This window comes from Haliotis cracherodii, unplaced genomic scaffold (genome assembly GCF_022045235.1).
Source record: "Haliotis cracherodii isolate W230 unplaced genomic scaffold, xgHalCrac1.p SCAF_9, whole genome shotgun sequence".
NCBI classification, from domain to species: Eukaryota; Metazoa; Mollusca; class Gastropoda; order Lepetellida; family Haliotidae; genus Haliotis; species Haliotis cracherodii.
Genome location: NW_027266343.1, coordinates 4,812,873 through 4,831,551, shown reverse-complemented (window position 1 = coordinate 4,831,551; position 18,679 = coordinate 4,812,873). Strand labels below are relative to the sequence as shown.

The 18,679-nt window shown below is 39.5% G+C and overlaps 1 protein-coding gene across 2 annotated transcripts in view; it reads left to right on the top strand.

Moving 5' to 3' along the window:
• The first annotated feature begins 8,892 nt into the window (after nucleotides 1–8,892).
• Nucleotides 8,893–18,679, top strand: part of LOC139452666 (protein mono-ADP-ribosyltransferase PARP15-like) — a 73,898-nt gene continuing 64,111 nt past the window's right edge. The window contains exon 1 of one of the 2 annotated variants that reach the window (XM_071234206.1): nucleotides 8,893–8,986. The gene's annotated coding sequence lies outside the window, so the exon portion shown is untranslated. Of the gene's footprint in view, nucleotides 8,987–14,732; nucleotides 14,813–18,679 lie in introns of those variants that run through there. The other variant, XM_071234207.1, reaches the window with a different exon arrangement.

The following is an 18,679-nucleotide window of genomic DNA, read 5'->3' as shown; positions in this document are numbered from 1 at the left end:
TTTAGGGATTGGTATGACTAGGGCCTGTTTCCAGGGAGTAGGAACCTGTCCGTTTAGGTAGATGAGATTGTATAGTTTGAGTAGTGCCTGGAGTAGTTTTAGGGGGAGTTTTTTAATTATTTGGTAAGAAGTTCGGTCTAATCCTGGGGCTGTGCACTTTTTCCTGTTTTGGATTACGTAGAGGAGCTCCTCCATTGTGTAGGGTTGATTTATTTCTAGATTGTTATTGTTTGGTTCTTTTGTGGGTTTGTTTTCTGTTTTAAGTTTATCTTGGAATTTTTGACTCAAGTTGGTGTTACTGCTAACGGCCGAAAAGTGGTTGGCAAGATTATTTGCTTTTTGGGCGGGGTTGGTTGAGTTGTCAATGTTAGGGGTTTTTTTTATGTCGTTTTAAGCCTCTGATGGCGTGGATTTTGCGCCAGACCGTTCTGGCATCTGTACGGTTATTTATACCTTCGCAGAATTTTTTCCAGTCCCTACTTTTGGCTATTTGGACTAGTTTTTTAACCTGGTGGTTTAGTTCGTGGGCTATGTTTAAATATTTGTAGTCGCGTTTTGCTTTATTGAAGGCTGATTTACGTTTTCGTCTAGTCTGTTCTATTTCCTCATTCCTACATAGTACCGTCGGTTTGCCTGTCTTAGATGTTTTGAAGGGGATGGAGGTTTTGGCTGCGTTTATTATATAGTCTGTTAGGTTTTTACAATAGGTTTCTGGATCATTATTTTCTATTTCGTTTAAGTTAGCTTCGTTGCAGATATCTTGGAATTGGTCCCAGTTAGCTTTATTGTAATGGAATTTTGGTTCTTGGTTTTCTGTTTGGATTGGTACGTTTGTATTTCCTATGGTTATGTTTATGGGGAAGTGGTCACTACCTAGCGGGACGTCATGCACTTCCCATTGTGTATTTTGGGCTAGATCTGCCATGCATATGGTTAGGTCGATAGCCGACTTTTTTTGGTTTATCTTATCGTACCTCGTGGGGTGGTTGCTATTAAGGAGTACTAGGTCGTTTGTTTCTATCCATTCAGAGATTAATTTGCCATGATTATCTATTTTATCATGTATGCTCCATGTAGGATGGTAGGCGTTAAAGTCTCCTAGGAATATAGTAGATTTATCGCTTATTTGGAGTAGTTTGTTTAGATCCTCAGGACTTTTTGTTCCGCCCAGTGGTAAATGTTTATGATGTTTATGTTTCGGTTATTTAATGTGATTTTAATGCCGTTGGCTTCTAGATTTGGCATGTCTATTTTTATTTCTTCGTAATTTATATCTTCCCTGATAAATATGATTAGTCCTCCAGCGTCTCTTCTTGTTTTCGGTTTAGCTCTGTCAGTTCTAACTGAGTTGTAGTTAGGTAGTGTGAATTCGGATTTTTTTGAGAATTTGGTTTCCTGTATACAAGCAATGTTTGGGCCTTTATTTAGTTTAAATTTAGTTTTTAGTTCATGGCCGTGGGAGGTGCGTCCGTTGGCGTTCCACTGAAAAATATTTAGTCCTTCCATAATTGGGTTCGCGTGATTGGTGATTTAGTTTTTAGTTTTTATTTTATTCGGTGAGTTATTTTTAGATGGAGGTTAAAGAGGAAGAAGGGAAGTTGGTTAATTTTAGATTGAAAGCTACTTTGTGGAAGGATTTCATGCTAGCTTTTGGTGAGTTTTGACTATGCATGTAAGGAGTAAGGTGAGGTTATTTAGGTTTTGGGTGTTGGCTGGTTGGGGAGTTTGGTTTGTTTTAGTTGGAGTAGTGTCTATTGTTTCCTCAGTAGTGGAGAAATCTTAGCTGATTGAGTTTCCATGGGGGAGGCATGTGATGTGGAGGGTTGTGAAGGTGTTTGCGGGATGGGTGTAGCTGATGATTTCTTAGTGTTTGTGTTATGTTGTTGTGCTTGCTTGTGGGAGAGTGTTGTTGCCATATGGGCTGTAGGGTGCTTGGATGAGGGTCGTGTTGTGGTGGTCATTTTGAGGTTTGTTTTGCATCCGGGGGTTGATGTTTTGGCTATGTGAGATGTGGGAGAGTTCGTGGTTGGTTGAGTGGCTGCTTGTGTGTGTGAGGTGGGTGCGGTTTCTCGGTAGGGGCCCCAGACAGAGCTGTCGGTTATGGGTGTGGTGTTTGTTTGTGGGATGGTGTTTGGGTGTGGTGTACGGAGGAGTGGTTTAGATGCAGGTGTAGCAAATTTTCGTGTTTGGATTTTAGCCGTGTCTATGTTTATGTGTTTGTTGGCCTGCAGGGTGAGTGTGTGTCTGTATGGGCATTGGTTTGAAAGTGAAGTGTGTTGGGTGGATTTGCAGTGGATGCACCAGGGTGTGCATGTGCCTGGGCAGTCTGTTTGTGCGCATTTTTTACATTTAGTTTTACGGTATGTGCATTGGGAGGCAGTGTGGTTGTATTTGAGGCACTTTGAACATCGCTTAACCTGCTTTATATAGGGTTTGACTTCTAAGTTGGTGTGGGCTCCGAAGGATATGTGTTTGGGGGCTTCAGGGAATTTAGCGGTCTTTTTGAAGTTGATTATGACAATGGAGGTTGGGACCGTTTTTTTCGTTTCTAGTTGAGGTTATTCTACGTGTGCTGGTGATTAGGGGTTGAGGGTTTTGGTCTTGGTTTATGTTAGCTTCTAGAGAATATAATTGTAAGTCCTCAGTTGTTTCCCTTGGGTTAACCCTAATTACGCTTTGTGTATATTGTTGCCAATTAGGTGTTTGTTTGATTACCGTGACGTGGAATATTTGAGTTATTTTATTTGCTGCGTTGTAAGATTCTCGGTTAGGGAAGATTATCTGGTATCCTTTGTTGGCTTTTTTAATATTGTTGTAATTTATTTTTTCTCTTTTAAACCAAAGTCCTATTTTATCTGCCGAAAGTTCTAGTGAGAGTGGTGCCTGAGCTTGCTGAGAAGAAGTAGAGGGCGAAGGTGGTGAGGAAGGCGACCGGGAAGGGTGTGGGCGATGGGGGTGGAGTGGATGTGTCGAGTTTGCGTTTTTTGGTGTTTTGAGGTGGCGAGTTAGCTGGTTTGGTGGGGGTGGTGTGTGTACATGTTACCAGTAAACTGACTTGATAAGTAGCATAGCCGTCAGTGTGGTTGGAAACTAACTAAGCCGTCACTACTCAATTAAGTAATTAACAGACAATGCATTGCAAGTGATAATACCCACCTGACACTAATTGCCCTGTTAATCCCTAATCCACCATGAGCTGACATTGAGTTCATCTTGCTAATGAGCTGTTGTGAGCGTAACGAGATGATAAACAGCAAAGGTCGGGCAGGCTTTGATCGTGTGTTCTGTAGAAGAGATTATGTCACTTGTTTAATGTTTATTTAGGATTAGCTACATCCCTTGATGCTACCAAGACAATCCTTGAGATTATCAGACAGTTTGTCTGGATACAACCTGATGTCTCAACTGTACTCATTGGATTCTGCCTTGTAGCAAACTATGTGTGTGACAAGGACTTTGACCACTCTGTGCAGATGCATAACAATGCATAATGAACTTGGGGTATGATTCAATTATGTCACACAAGTCAAAGATACGTTCCACTGTATTTAGAAACAGACGATAGATGCAATACTGTGTAACTTTATAACAATCAAATGAGTATTCAAATAGGAATACACATATATTTACAATTACCCTTGAAAAGTTCCAAAACCGAATAGAACTACTTAAATTATGACTACACTTGACCAATATATTTGGCAGTTTTTCCCGTTATTGTTTATCTTAATTAAAGATAGGATAAAAGATAGAAATATGATAATGATTTTACTCATGACTATTCATGGGCGGATACATGCTATTCCCAGTAGACGAATGAAGGTCCCTTAAATGTAATATACACAGTTTTTAGTCGATGGTTCAGGTGGTTCTTTTCAGTTGATTTTTTGTATCAGTGTCTATCTTGGCCTACCAATTAAAGGTAGATATTAAATATCAATAATAAGTGAGATAATTATTTTCAATGTGGCTCCCATTGCAACTAAGGCAAGGAACGATTCAAATTAAGCCTGATTCAGCTGCTACATTGAAATGTATTTGCTCCTCTAATCAGTAATTCAATCAGTTGTATAGTGACTTGATATTTGGCGAAAATATCTGTTGTATGAAATCCTAATGTTACTTACTTTTGTATTTGGGATGATATTTGTATTTGGTAGCCTAGTGGGTAATGCGTTCTCCAAAGCACTGGGTTCTATTTCCCACATGGGTACTGTGTGAAAAGCCCATTTCTGGTGACCCCGCAGATATATTGCTGGAATATTGCTAAAAGCTGTGTGAAACTATACTTACTTGCTCACTCATTATATTGTATTTTGAGATCGCTTACATGACTTGTGTGATTGAAAGTTTTGATAATTATGAATACCGTATTCAACGTAATAAGCACCCTGGGCGCTCTCAAAATTTTGTGGTTTATGCTGGCAGCCTGAAATGTTTATGTACGACAAATATATTATTTCAGAATTAAATTCCTCATAATTGAGGGTGCATATCACACACGAGTGTGTATTATACGCGAATAAATAAGCCTTGTGTGCCAGATACCCGGATTCCAGGTGGCATACTTTCCGGTGAGGTGTCCATGCCGGATACCACGGATCGTACATGTGCAGATTTGGTATCTTTCCTCTTGTCTCTTCACTCAGTGGTTGAAAAAATCAGATAGCTTTTACAAAGATTGTATTTTAAATCGTATCTATCGTGTATAGGATCTTGTTGAGGACTTATTTTACACATAGCACATACCTTGCCAGCGAACACTATTATCCAAGGACTGTTTCAGCTTGGTTGTTATTATCCATTGCATAAATATAGAAATTAGAATACTAAACGAGCTCCCGTGTAATACCAATTTTATGAAACGAGTGAATAGTTCTGGTATCTGACGAGCGAAAGAGAGTCAGATACCACAACTATTCACGAGTTTCATAAAATTGGTTTTACACGAGAGCGAGTTTAGTATTTTATTTATTACTTGTCAGTTATAATGTTTTTAGAATTATACTGTTGAGTGTAAATAGGCTGACACCTACACGATCCACGGCATAATCCAATTGAGTTTAACAGAATAATACTTCAAACACGTCAAAAGTCAAAAGTCACAACTCACATAATTTAACTTCTAAGGCTAACGACTGTCGTCGCGCTGGAGTACGATCGCCTTGTGGAACGGGGCCTTGCACCTCAAAGTTTACAATCACGTCACAACACCCAATGACGTAATTTGTTGAAATTTGTTGCAAGATCCATCAGCGAAACAATGCCATGTGACGTCAGTCAACAAGGTTGCTGGGTTCATCGAGTGTGCATAAGCTCCTCCCAATGATCTATCATCTCCACACACAATGCCTTTGAATAAGCCAAGGGATGTTGAGAGCTTTCAATATTTGTTCGTGAAACGTGTTCTGAGAGTACATAAGCACGCGTTTTGGTATTACACAATGTGTAATAAAGCTGTATGTTTATTAAACAGGTGATCTCTTCACGGGCAAGTAATAACTTGTTTTCTGTTGATATCGTCACTGTGGTAATATCGATTTTGCCTGTGGGGGTCGTTCTGCCTCCGTGTTTTAATGGTAGAGCTTTTTCTGATGTGTTCACAAGACTGAGCCCTTTCAATGTTCTGGACTAATAAACACCAAACGTACAGGTGAGACTGAAATGTATGGCCCTTGAATGGTAGATATTATCATACAGATACCTTTATGTGTATGTGTTCATATGTATAAAGAAGTATCAGGTTATACATCTAAGTGAGAATGTAGCAGAGATTGCGTAGCAACGGCATACAATCATACACATACTGTTACATGGGATTAAAGGATGGGATCCTTTATATCATGCTTATCTAAGAAATACTTGTCAAGACGGAATTCGAAAATTGATCGCATCAATTATTATTTTACAGAATTGTGGCCCTTGCTCCGTGCTTTTCAACTTATACCCCATGCGCCTCTATACAAACGTGAGTATACTTGTCATGTGAACGCATTTACTCATGTAAATTTGAGTAAATTTGCATCATGTCTGGAGCAGGTGCAAATGAAAATGTAAATTTGCACTGTGTGTGTTTGTTGCAATGAGTTTGTTGACTGAGTTCGAAAATTTGTTCCGTCAATTATTATTGTACACAATTATGGTCCTTGCTCCATGCTTTTCAACTTAGTGCATGCTGTGTGATTGGGGACAGGTTTTCTCAGAACCTACTGAAGTTACATGAATTATAGTTTGCATGCTCATCTAAGAAATACTTGTCAAGACTGAGTTCAAAAATTGGTGCTGGAAATTATTCTTTTGCAAGTTATTGCCCTTGATCAACATGCATGTTAATGTACTCAGTGCATGGTATGATTTGGACAGTTCTCCCCAGACACTACTGAAGTTACATGAATGAAAGTTTGCTTTCTTACACACGTATGCAAATAAACTCACATATGTATAGAGGTGCCTGTGAACGCAACATAATACCCCGTTCATATGCACAACATTTACTAACGTAAGTAATTTTACTCATGTGTAAATATACATACGTGCTTATATGTAAATTTACTATGCGTTCACATGAAAAGCATCGATCTTAGGTGTGTAAGGCACACATATTCGTCAGTCTGTTCACGACTTTCAACACAAAACAGGTTGTTTTCCAACCAAAATTGAATGAGAAGAGAGTTACTTCGCCGAAAACGTTCGCTTGAAGCGACATGTGTTTGATTTAATTTGTACACAAAGTTTTAACTCCTTGAAAGCAAAGAAAACACTGTCCGCTCAACTCTGTATACACGCATAAAAGTTGGCAACTGTTGACAATTTGTTTGGTGTTGGCAAAAGAGCAGATATTAATAAGATCATCCTCTTACCTTGACATAAACGTTCACATTGCAACATACACACACAGTGCAAATTTACATTTTCATTTGCACCTGCTCCAGACAAGATGCAAATTTACTCAAATTTACATGAGTAAATGCGTTCACATGACAAGTATACTCTAGTTTGTATTTCTACACACATATACACATATACATGTATGTATAGAGGCGCATGGGGTATAAGTTGAAAAAAACGGAGCAAGGGCCACAATTCTGTAAAATAATTATTGACGCGATCAATTTTCGAATTCCGTCTTGACAAGTATTTCTAAGATAAGCATGATACAAAGGAACGACGAGTCAACGTGCTTCCTTTCATCCTAAAAGCCAGCGTTTGTATAATTGTATGCCGTTGCTTCCCTTCTCTGCTACATGATATGATTTTCACTTTGATGTTTATCTTTAAACTTCTTTACGCATATTACTTACAGAAATATTTATGCACGTTTTGTGAACACATACACATAAAGGTATCAATGGAGAAGTTCACTGGTGCAAAATACCCTTTCAGGTGTGTTTAACCTTAGTTGTTATTTGTGCAATTTGTAATCACCTCAAATCACAAATTATGACTGTAATAAGAATAAACTGAATTTCCAGTAACAATGTACTCAATTAATTATGTTGTTATTCGTGCAATGTGCAAGCGACTCTCATTAAGTGATACTGAATGTAAAAAGACAGAATTTACAGTAACCAGTTATTCAATTATGTTGTTATTTGTGCAGTTTGCAAGCACCTCTCAGAAACAGATTTTTTTTTGTATCAAATGATTAATACTCAGTGAGGACAAGGGGCGATCGGGTAGCCTAGTGGTTAAAGCTTTCGCTCATCTCCCCGAAAAAACCCGGGTTCGATTCCCGACATAGGTACAATGTGTGAAGCCCATTTCTGGTGTCGTCCGCCGTGATATTGCTGGAATATTGCTAAAAGCGGAGTTAAACCATATTCACTCCGTGAGTACAAACACGACACAGGTTCTAGCCAAGTCTGGTAGTCTTTGACACTTAACGCATAAAGAAGACCCCGGAACATTTCTGGTAAGGAGTCAGAAGCCTTGGAACTCAGTGTGCTAAAACCTTTCTAACGCCCTGTTCTTTTACTCAGAATGTTCTCAACACTCTCATGAGAGATGCCTATTGACTATGTGACGTGTGGTGACTCACCGATCACCAATACTCACATCACATGTTTTAACAACATTTTCCAAAAAGGTAGCAGTTGAAGGTATTACTGGTCTTGGATCATCTTCGTAGTTCAACTCCTGTACCCACCTCTTAACTGTAGCAAATGAAAGAGCACCATCCCCTATAGTTAACACATCCTATAGGTGACCGTTGGAGTTATCCCTTCCATTATGAAGCTACTAGTTGTCATTTTGATGTCTGCAGAAACATGATGCAATTGCAGCCTGTGAGCATAGCAATTACTGTGGTAATCATAACAAACCAATGACTGATTTTGAGGAACGTTCTACATCGTCGGGGTACGATGACATGCAATGAACAAAGTCACCGTTAGGTATTTTCAAACAGAAAACCCATGCATCCAGCTACCTTAATAACAAATTGATAAACACCTCAGGTTTATTGCCATCACTTCCGATTTAGGAAAACAAATTTGATCAGTACAAATCCTTCTACAGACCAAAAAACATAACACGTTTATTTCTAAGAAAACGTGCAGAACTTCGCAAGAAATAGTAACATACTTTATGTATTTACGGCTTCAACATTTAAACAGAAGGTTAACTCCCACCTCATATTCTGACAATGAATTCCTATAGCAATCACAATTATATCTTTACCAAGAAAAGCCCCACCCTTCAAATGAATAAAGACATCAGAATATGCTTTACAGTTGTGAGTCATGCCATGCACACTGCAGTTATACTCGTTTTGCAACTTTTCCAGGGGAATGTATGATTCATACAGCTTCCTGCATACAAAAGTTGAATACCATATGACACGTGAGCATGGTAGGCATTCGGAACGAAGCGCATGGTTTGTTGTGCACCCATGCGTGCATCTCTCTCGAAGGACAGTACTGCGTTCAAGTTATAACAGTCACCACAGTGTATGACTTCCGAATTACTGGATAGACACGAAAAGAAGGTAACAGTTTAATATTGATCATACACAGATACATATATAGAATGGCACTCACAACCTGGCATTGTAATGGTAAGGACCTGCATGATACATGTAGTGTTTGAGCTTTTTACTGCATGCATTGCTTGATATTTGTGACTTCAATAATTGTACTATTACTGCCATCGCTTTAGACAGATGTGTTCAGCTACCCAAATATGTGAGTTGCTTGATTTCTTGATTGATAATATATGTGTTAATTTGAGGATAGACTATTTAGACACATAGTAGGAAACCCCAGGGGTACTAACTGTGTTCCTGTTGACATGTATGGTTCTATCAACGCGTGGCGGTCTGATGTTGATTAATGAACAATTTGCATACTTGTATATGCAAGGGGCCGACGTATGGTTCCTGTAGGAAGTGACAATTTGGAGACGATGGCTTGCGGTATACAGTTTTACTTTATACATGTAGATGTAAACATACAGAAGACACTATGTGCCAGGTCAGCACATGGTGGTAGTGGTTGGTGTCTAGGTGCCCCGGAGCACCCAGCCTAACCCTAGCTAGGCTAAGGGTAAGACCTTTCTTTTTTCTTCTCTCCTCTCTGGACCAAGGCTTATATAGCCAAGGTCACCTGACATTTAGTAAGTAATAAATATAAATGTAAACAGTAAATCATCAGTGACATACTTGCACATCCTGTTCAGGATGGCAGAACATCCTGGTCGATGTACACAAAAATGGGGATTAACAAATAGGATTAGCATCTAATAAATAACAGCAATTAAGTGTTTCAAGGCATATAGATGTCATGGCTCCAGGATAATGAGCCTTTGCAATCAAATGTTCTTCAGACAATGGATGTTGTAAATCAGTCGCTATGACAACTTCCCTCCGTTACGTGAAGCTTGGACCCCAAGCTTACATGAGTCCAAATTGATATGTGTGAACTTTTTCACCAAGGAAAACAACCATGCAAATGTGATCAAAATCAGTTATATGAAATCCTTATGTAACAAATATATCTATGCAATGACGGTATGAAAGTGATCATCTAGCCAATTTGAATTAGTGCCAGTTTGAAAACTAACCAAGTGATCTTTGTAATGTGCAATTTCACTACAAGTTAATTACCGCTTTGCACAGATTCAATAAATATATCACTGAAGGTTCTTTGAATTCAGGAGTCTGGCTTGGCGGTGCGACTCAATACCGAACAATGATAATGATTAATGTCATAAAAAGTACAAATTAAACATCTCAGCAAATATTTCGCATAAAGAAATTTGAAACCAGGAGTCTAGCTTTACCGCGTGACTCAAACGGTACTTGTGGGTACTATTGCCCTTTTAAGTACAATGGGTGCTCTTCCCGTATCTTTGACGGAGCTTGCCCAGATATTGTGGGTGCGATGCCCAAGAAAAAAAATCCTTAATTCCGACATCAAAATTCTGAAATGCTGAATACTGCTGTGCTGTTAATTACTTAATACTGACATACAATAAACATATGTGTAGGGGTGGCTCACCCAAGAATATCCCTAATCTGAATTCAAAGTCCTAGACAATACATTCAATTTTGTACCAAACTGTGCACATTAATTACTTGTAACAAATGACAAATTTTGTCGTTTAGATTTTTGAAATTACGAGTCGTGCTTAGAGGTGTGACTCGATAACCCTACAGCTTAGGTTTGTCTGGGCCCTAGCTGCAACTATATGTCTGGCGTGGCCTGGAGACATTTCAAAGATTCCCTACACAATAACTTCAAAGATCTAGCTTGACTAAAGATGTAATTTGGAGTATATTGCACACATACAAAACTAAATTTTGGAAAGACACATTTTGGCATTAATATACTGGCTTTGATTAAACATACCTGGTTGCACTATTCAACAGTCACACAATATATATCCTTGATTGAGTCCATGTAAGTAAACACAAATTAGTAAGTCCCAATGAGATATCTTGTACACAGTGTCCATCTTGTAGGTGAGTGTGAGGCGGTTTCTGTATTGTGCAGGGTCTGCATGAAGATGGCTGTGGTCGGGTCTCTGTGGGATAGGCGTGTATACTTCTTTACTTAGGTCATGTGCAGGAACGACATCTTGAAGGGGAAGTATTAGCAATGTTGCTAAGATATTCGAGCAGGGAAGGTTTGGGATTGGAGAACTTGGTCTTGATTGGAGAGGTTCTTGTTCTTTCTTCAATCTTGTTAAAGGCCATTTCTTCGTTCTTGGTGATTGGCCCCCAGGAAGGTAGTATATCCTTTTAATAAGAGACTGTCACTTCCTACAGTTTTGTGAACCATATGCCATGCTGCAAAGAGGTACAGGAAAGGACAGACTAAGAAGTCTGTCATACCCGATAGCTCCACCAAATTAACAACGCGTGGCGGTCTGACGTTGATTAATGAACAATTTGCATACTCGTATATGCAAGGGGCCGACGTATGGTTCCTGTAGGAAGTGACAATTTGGAGACGATGGCTTGCGGTATACAGTTTTACTTTATACATGTAGATGTAAACATACAGAAGACACTATGTGCCAGGTCAGCACATGGTGGTAGTGGTTGGTGTCTAGGTGCCCCGGAGCACCCAGCCTAACCCTAGCTAGGCTAAGGGTAAGACCTTTCTTTTTTCTTCTCTCCTCTCTGGACCAAGGCTTATATAGCCAAGGTCACCTGACATTTAGTAAGTAATAAATATAAATGTAAACAGTAAATCATCAGTGACATACTTGCACATCCTGTTCAGGATGGCAGAACATCCTGGTCGATGTACACAAAAATGGGGATTAACAAATAGGATTAGCATCTAATAAAGAACAGCAATTAAGTGTTTCAAGGCATATAGATGTCATGGCTCCAGGGTAATGAGCCTTTGCAATCAAATATTCTTCAGACAATGGATGTCGTAAATCAGTCGCGATGACAGTTCTCTTTGCACATGAATCAATGAAAGGACAAAAAGTTCCACCTCACTTTCAGATGTATAGTTGACTACAGTTTTTTCAACAATGCTAAGATAAATGAATATCTTCACCTTATCTTTCAACCAGTTGGATACTAAAGAAACAACTGAGAATCTGTATTCAGTGTCATATCTGGATCTGACCGCCTCCGTGTTCTAGTGGTACCAACGCTGTCAAATGTTAGGCACCGCTTATGGCAAATCACCGATACAAAATTAGCATGTGACAGAGTGTCCCAGGGTTTTCCAAACCCATTTCAGACCTCTACAATGTTCGAATCCTCAAATGGTTTGCTTGTACCAACGCCTTCAAAAGTTAGGTACCGCTTGCGAGTCATCACCGCTATGAAACTGGCGTGTTCCGGGGTGACCCAGGGTGTTCTAAACCCATATCCGGCCATGTTTGAATCCACAAATGGGTTGTGCTATCTGGAACTCAACTGTTAACATACGCAAACAAAATTTGGACATAATCTGGCAACTTATATGTAGCATATGAGAATCGTTCCATGTTTAACCTTTAACCTCACCAGGCTCTCGACAAACACTAAAACTGTTACCGTCAATCATGGGCTGATAAAATCTACACTGCAGAGGAGTAGCCGATTTGAGACTAATTAGAAACCTATGGGTTTCTTTTCAGTTTGCACTGTGGCCTTTAAGTTTGTCATGTGGGATAGTGGTTTGCAAAATAGAAAATCAAATGTTTTGACATAACTGAATTTGGTTCTTTTCAGAGATTGTGAAACGTCAAGCAAATCCTTTGAGTTTTTGATAATCTTCATGGCATCAATTCCACTTAAATACTTTATGTGAATACAAAGAAAGTCGTTCCTTGATTGTGTTAAGGACGTTGCTTAATCTTTGGGATTTGGTGGTACATTTGCTGGAAACAGCAATATATCTTTCTTTGTACAGACTTTTGTCGAGCTTTGGAATCCAGTACCAAAGAGACACGTTTTTTGTTTTACAGTTTTAAGTTGATAGTAATGATGCATGATTTTAGCAGAAAAGAAACAACCGGGAAGCTACATTCAGTGTCCTATGTGCATATATGCACACAAAATGCTAATTTCACAAGCACACGAAGTGTGAGCAGTTGATATTATAATTTCATGAGTCAAACGTAGTAGATGTGATATTGTAATCTTCTTCATTGCACTCATTCACAGGCTATTAAAGTGTCAAGTGTATCTGTGTCAATAACCTTTTAATTCTTTCTTCTAGATTAACATGTCACTGAACGCAAAACGCGAACACAGCAAAAAAAATGCAGGTTTCCGTAATCCGGTATCTTCCCACTTTGGATCCGGTCCGGATACCTTCCGGAAACCTTAAAAAAATGTCAAAATGTGGGGGGTGCTTTGTGTTCATTTTGTGAAAACACATAAAAAAATTATCTGGAAATTACCAAGAAATTTGAAAGGTTGCTGAAGGTATCTGGAAGGTTTCTGGAAGGTATCCGGTTGCAAATTTTCTTCATGTCTCGTTTCTGGTTATTATTGTTAGCCTGTGCATATCAGATAGCTGTTGTAATATTCTGTGTTATTTTAGTTGTAAATATCCCCCTCGAACTGAGATCTGTGGGCATGCATTTTGTTCACAAGTTGATTCGCGACATGGGTACAAATGTGTGAAGCTTATTGCTGGTGTCATCCATCGTGATATTGTTGCAATATTGCTAAAAGTGGCATAACACCATTCTCACTCAGAAAATATGGAAAGTCATTGGCTATGTGCTTTGGCATTTGGCCCTGGTGAGATTAAAAGATTAGTTTGGAATGGTATCAGTACTTCTTGTATCTGGACAGTGTAGTTTCATAGGAGTACAAAACAGAATACAATTGCCCCAAATTGGTGTATAAGACTAATAGCATCCGTCGAAAACACCTAAATAAAGTATAGAAAACTATATCAATGCCATTTGTGGAACTACAGCCTTTGTTTAGCTATATAGTGAACTGTATTTAAAGTAGGGAAACATTCAGGGCATGAGTATATTTTATATATGTTCAGAACCTATGTTATGGCTGATCAGTATTACCGGTATATTTCTTTATGCTTATGAAGCAAAACAAATAATGTTTTTGGAATAAAATCATATTTATTGATTATATGACATTTCATTGGTACATATCACAAATTGAAATGTGATCAAGCAAGGGGAGGAACTAGCATAAAGTAACCAGTGATGTTTGCAAGAACTTACAGAACAGACGCTTCAATGCCAATTTCTAAATAAACAAATTAGTCAAATCTCAGAAGAATTTCATGGAAGAAGAATATCTAAAGTCAATTATGTTTCTGCAGTAAACCAGAAAAATCACTCAGATTTGTATAGTTAGCGTCGGTGTACACAACCTGAACATAGTCACAGTGCTGTGGCATAAATTCATTCAGACTTGATTACAGGGAATGAAAAATACCATTGCCCGACGCCCGTGCCGAGTACGGTTTAGATGTCGGGTGTGTAATATACGTTTTCTAGCATGCCCGTGGACAAGTAGAGCACACAAAATAAACTGGGTCAAGTTTCACGCGAATGTAATCATGTGATAATGTTACGGCATTTGATTGGCTAATATTTTGTTAGTGTCCCAAACTGACAATGTTATTTGCATACAGCTACGCCAGTCAACCAATGGGATTAATACATTTCGATGTCAGGCAGGTCAACAACGAGAACCAGGCTTGTTTCATTGTTAAATCGTAATAACACTTCCATATATGGCACATGCTTCTTGGAAATGAAATTTCTTGGAAATTGTAACGCGAGGTTGAAACATTTTCCGACTTCAGATGCTTCGTTAGGCCTAGCTTTGATGAAATATAATTTTGTCGAACTACAACAAATGTGACTTATAACGAGTGTAAGTATGGCATTTATTTAATATGTGTATCTTTTCGTTGCCAACTAAAGTTCATTTCAAGGCGTCAATAGCGATAACCTAGACTAACATATAGTCTCTGAAATGAACATATCATACAGAAAATAAAAATCTAATAAAAAGGGAGCCCAGTGTTTCTCTTCATTTTCAGACTTGCCAAACATTATAGACATGCATGGGCTGTAGTTGATATAAATGTATCAGGGTCTGTAAGACAGACTAGCGATAACCTGACCGTGGTTGCTGTAAATAACGGCGAGTTGTGCGATTTGTCGACCCCTTTTACGCACGATTTCGGCAAAATTGATCTAAACTGTATTGAATGAAATTTTAAATAAAATTAATAAAATATGCTACAAACATATGTCAAGGTACAAACATGTGTGTTTTTTATAACCAGATAGTGTAATAATAGGATTTAATTAGCCATTTCATCAACAAGGCCAAACTACTAAAAATAGAATTTTAGATACTTCCGCTCTATTTTGGGTTCGCGCATGCGCGAAAAACGAGGGAACAAACATTGCCATTTGTCCCTCTTCCGCTTGTTAGAATCGTAGCGCGGTTTCGGATATTTTAACACGATGCCAGCTAAACACTGTGCGTATGGGATCTGCCGAAGTAACAAACCGCTATACGGATAGGCCTGACATGGCAGGGATTCATTTTATTTTGTTTCCTAAGTTGCACAAGCAGCCTGAGAAGTGTACAAGGTGGGTTCGCGCCTGTCGTCGGGAGGGCTTTACCGTAAAGTTTACGACGGACAAGGTCAACAAGTACACCTACATATGTTCAAATCACTTTATCGGCGGGAATGGTCCTTCACTTGAACATCCCGATCCTATCCCGGGAACATATACATTTGATCAGGTACGTGTTATGATTTGTGTATTTCTTTCATTATAACGTCAGACACATACATCTAGATCTATGTCGATACCACCATAGGTAGACTAGGCCTAGAAGGTCAAATTAATGTTCGATGTTCAAAGTGTTTACTGGATATGTCATACCACATTTTGTCAATTTGGTGAACAGTTTTCAGATTTAACAACTGATTTAGATTTATTTAATTAGGAATTATGACAACATTAATTTGGGTTCAAGTGTCATGGAAAATTGATTAAAGCAACCATGTGAGCAATAAGGAGATTCGAGGCCCATGTTCCAAATATAGTGGCAGATTTGTGCAGTCCATATATTATTTTTTTTCTAGGTGGTGAAATTTTCTAAGAAAAGAAAGAGCCCTGTGGAGAGATGTCCCCTTCCATGTAAGGTATCCAGGTTGGAGCCCACTTCTACAGCGGGTGATGGCCTATCTTTACTTGCAGTGTGTGCAGCTGACCACCCATACACCTCTAGAAAGCACCTGGAGTGGCAGGAAACAGTCAATACTGAATTGGTATGGACCAAATTTTGTATTGCCATAAATGTATTACATTTGTAAAGTTTTTTTTTATTTAAGCCTGTAATCAGATGTAAAATGGGCTCTGCAATCATATTTAACCGTGTAAACAAAGGTAAATATTAGATCTGTTGTGTGAGACGATCTCTACTTCCGTCAGACATTCGGTTTCCCTCGGAAGTGTTCCGGCAGCCGAGGCCGAGGTTCACGTAGCCGAGCGCTGCTGGAAAAGGGATCGTCTGCAACGAAGCTTCGAGAAAAGTAAAATCCCTAGTTCTGAGCTAACAGTCGCGGACCGTATTTTTAGATAACACTACGCGGATCGTGCGATCACAATGTTAATTGGCGGAACCATCAGAGCAGTTAATCACCATATTGTTCGCGGAAGTAAAATCACTACAGTGACGCTGCGAACAAAAATACGATTTCTGCTTTTGAATGGGCCGCCAATTTGATTGTTTTGACCGCTGCCGATCTGAAGTGAAAATTTTGTCGTACGGTTGGAAGATATTTTCCATTTTTTGTACGGCAAATATTGTAATTATTGATGCTATATATTATTATATGTATGTCTCAAACATTTTTCATTCATGTGCCACTCGAATTAACGTGTTTGGCAGATTTTGAGAAATGTTGACAGTCTCTGACCTCGTGACCTTTGCCCTCGTCCGTGATACTTTGCATACAAGCAATTGTTTGTATGTTTATGTATTTTCTGAACGAAATTTTTGTGTGAGATTGATTTATTACCACTTTTGGTCCAACGTGATACCTATTCATCGTGGATTAGTCGTATAATAAAATTGAAATCTGTTGAATATTCTGTGGTGACAAGACAACACAGGAATCGTCAATATTGTCGAGATTGGGATGACACACTCGCTGAGTTTTGCGATGTTTTTTGCAAAATACAATATTGCTCAACAATTTGAAGTTTGGATCCCACACCTGCTGTGTGTTGCGATAGATTTTGAAAAAAACATCTTGGTCATAAAGTGAATTTGGACTTCAAAATTGAATCAAACCATGGCAGAAGACAAAATTTACATTAACTCTTGTGAAATTCAAGATTTGGTCACAGTGCCTGGCATCGGCCGTTCCACAGCAAAATTAATAATGGCACACATTGAGAATAATGGGGAAATCACCAAGGAGGAATTTCTAAATTTAAAATTCATAAAGTCACCTCCTTGGCTGACTATTTTGATTTCTCTGCCCCTGGAAACCCTGAAATAGGAAGCCCTACAATAGGTAGCCAGCCTCTGGCTCAAAGCCTTCTACAACCAGGTATATCAAGTTCAGCCAACATGGGGCCAAGTTCTGCGGCCTGTATGTCATCAGGGTATGGGGGCTTAGGGGGTTTAATGACCCCAGTACATCAACCACCACCTGCTGGCGGTGTTGGGAGCACTCTTGCAACACCCACTCATATACCACCACCTGTTGGCGGTGTTGCGAGCACTCTTGCAACACCCCATCATATACCACTAGTTGTGAGCACTCTTGCAACAGTCAATTGTATGCCACCACCACTAGTTGCGAGCACTCTTGCAACCAGCATGCCCAACACATATCCGCACATCCTGGCACAGTACTCGCCTTACCAGTACTCACCATACTCAGATACTCACTGCCAGCGTTTGCTCAAGTTGCAGCACTCCGATATGAGGAAGAGTTGCGTCAAAGAGATGCATGAATTCAGTCATTTAGACCAGCCCTAGGTACCTTGATTGCCAGGCTGTGTCAGTCCTGACTTGCATAGCTCTGCCTTGGTTGATACTGTCTGGCCCTTCCTCGGTTAGGAAACCTGTATTCCTCATCATCAACATGATCAAGCGCTGGCTCTATGCAAATCTCCGGTTCTCTGGTACTTGGGCGACCAGGCTCTGTAACAATCTGAGTGTGTCGTCTGACATCCCCTGCCCCATACTCTCGGTCACTGAGAAATTGCCCAGGATGTATATCTCTTCCTGGTTGGTTTTCGACCCTTCTTGGCTGGGGAATTGTTTGAACATGTGTGGCCTGATATTTGTCAATGACAGAAATTAAATGATTTTGCTGTCTTGTTGGGTCATCTTGAATCCGAGATGCTGTTGCCTGTGCTGGCACTTTGGGTCGAACCCCACCATGGATATTCTGGTCTGGGGTTTGGACTGGGCTGCTTACCGGTACCTGTTGTGTCCGCTCTTGGCGTTCTGCCAATAACGACTGAATTAATGCATCTCTTTGACGCAACTCTTTCTCATATCAGAGTGCTGCGACTTGAGCAAACGCTGGCGGTGAGTACTGGTAAGGCGAGTACTGTGCCAGGATGTGCGGATATGTGTTGGGCATGCTGGTTGCAAGAGTGCTCGCAACTAGTGGTGGTGGCATACAATTGACTGTTGCAAGAGTGCTCACAACTAGTGGTGGTATATGAGTGGGTGTTGCAAGAGTGCTCCCAA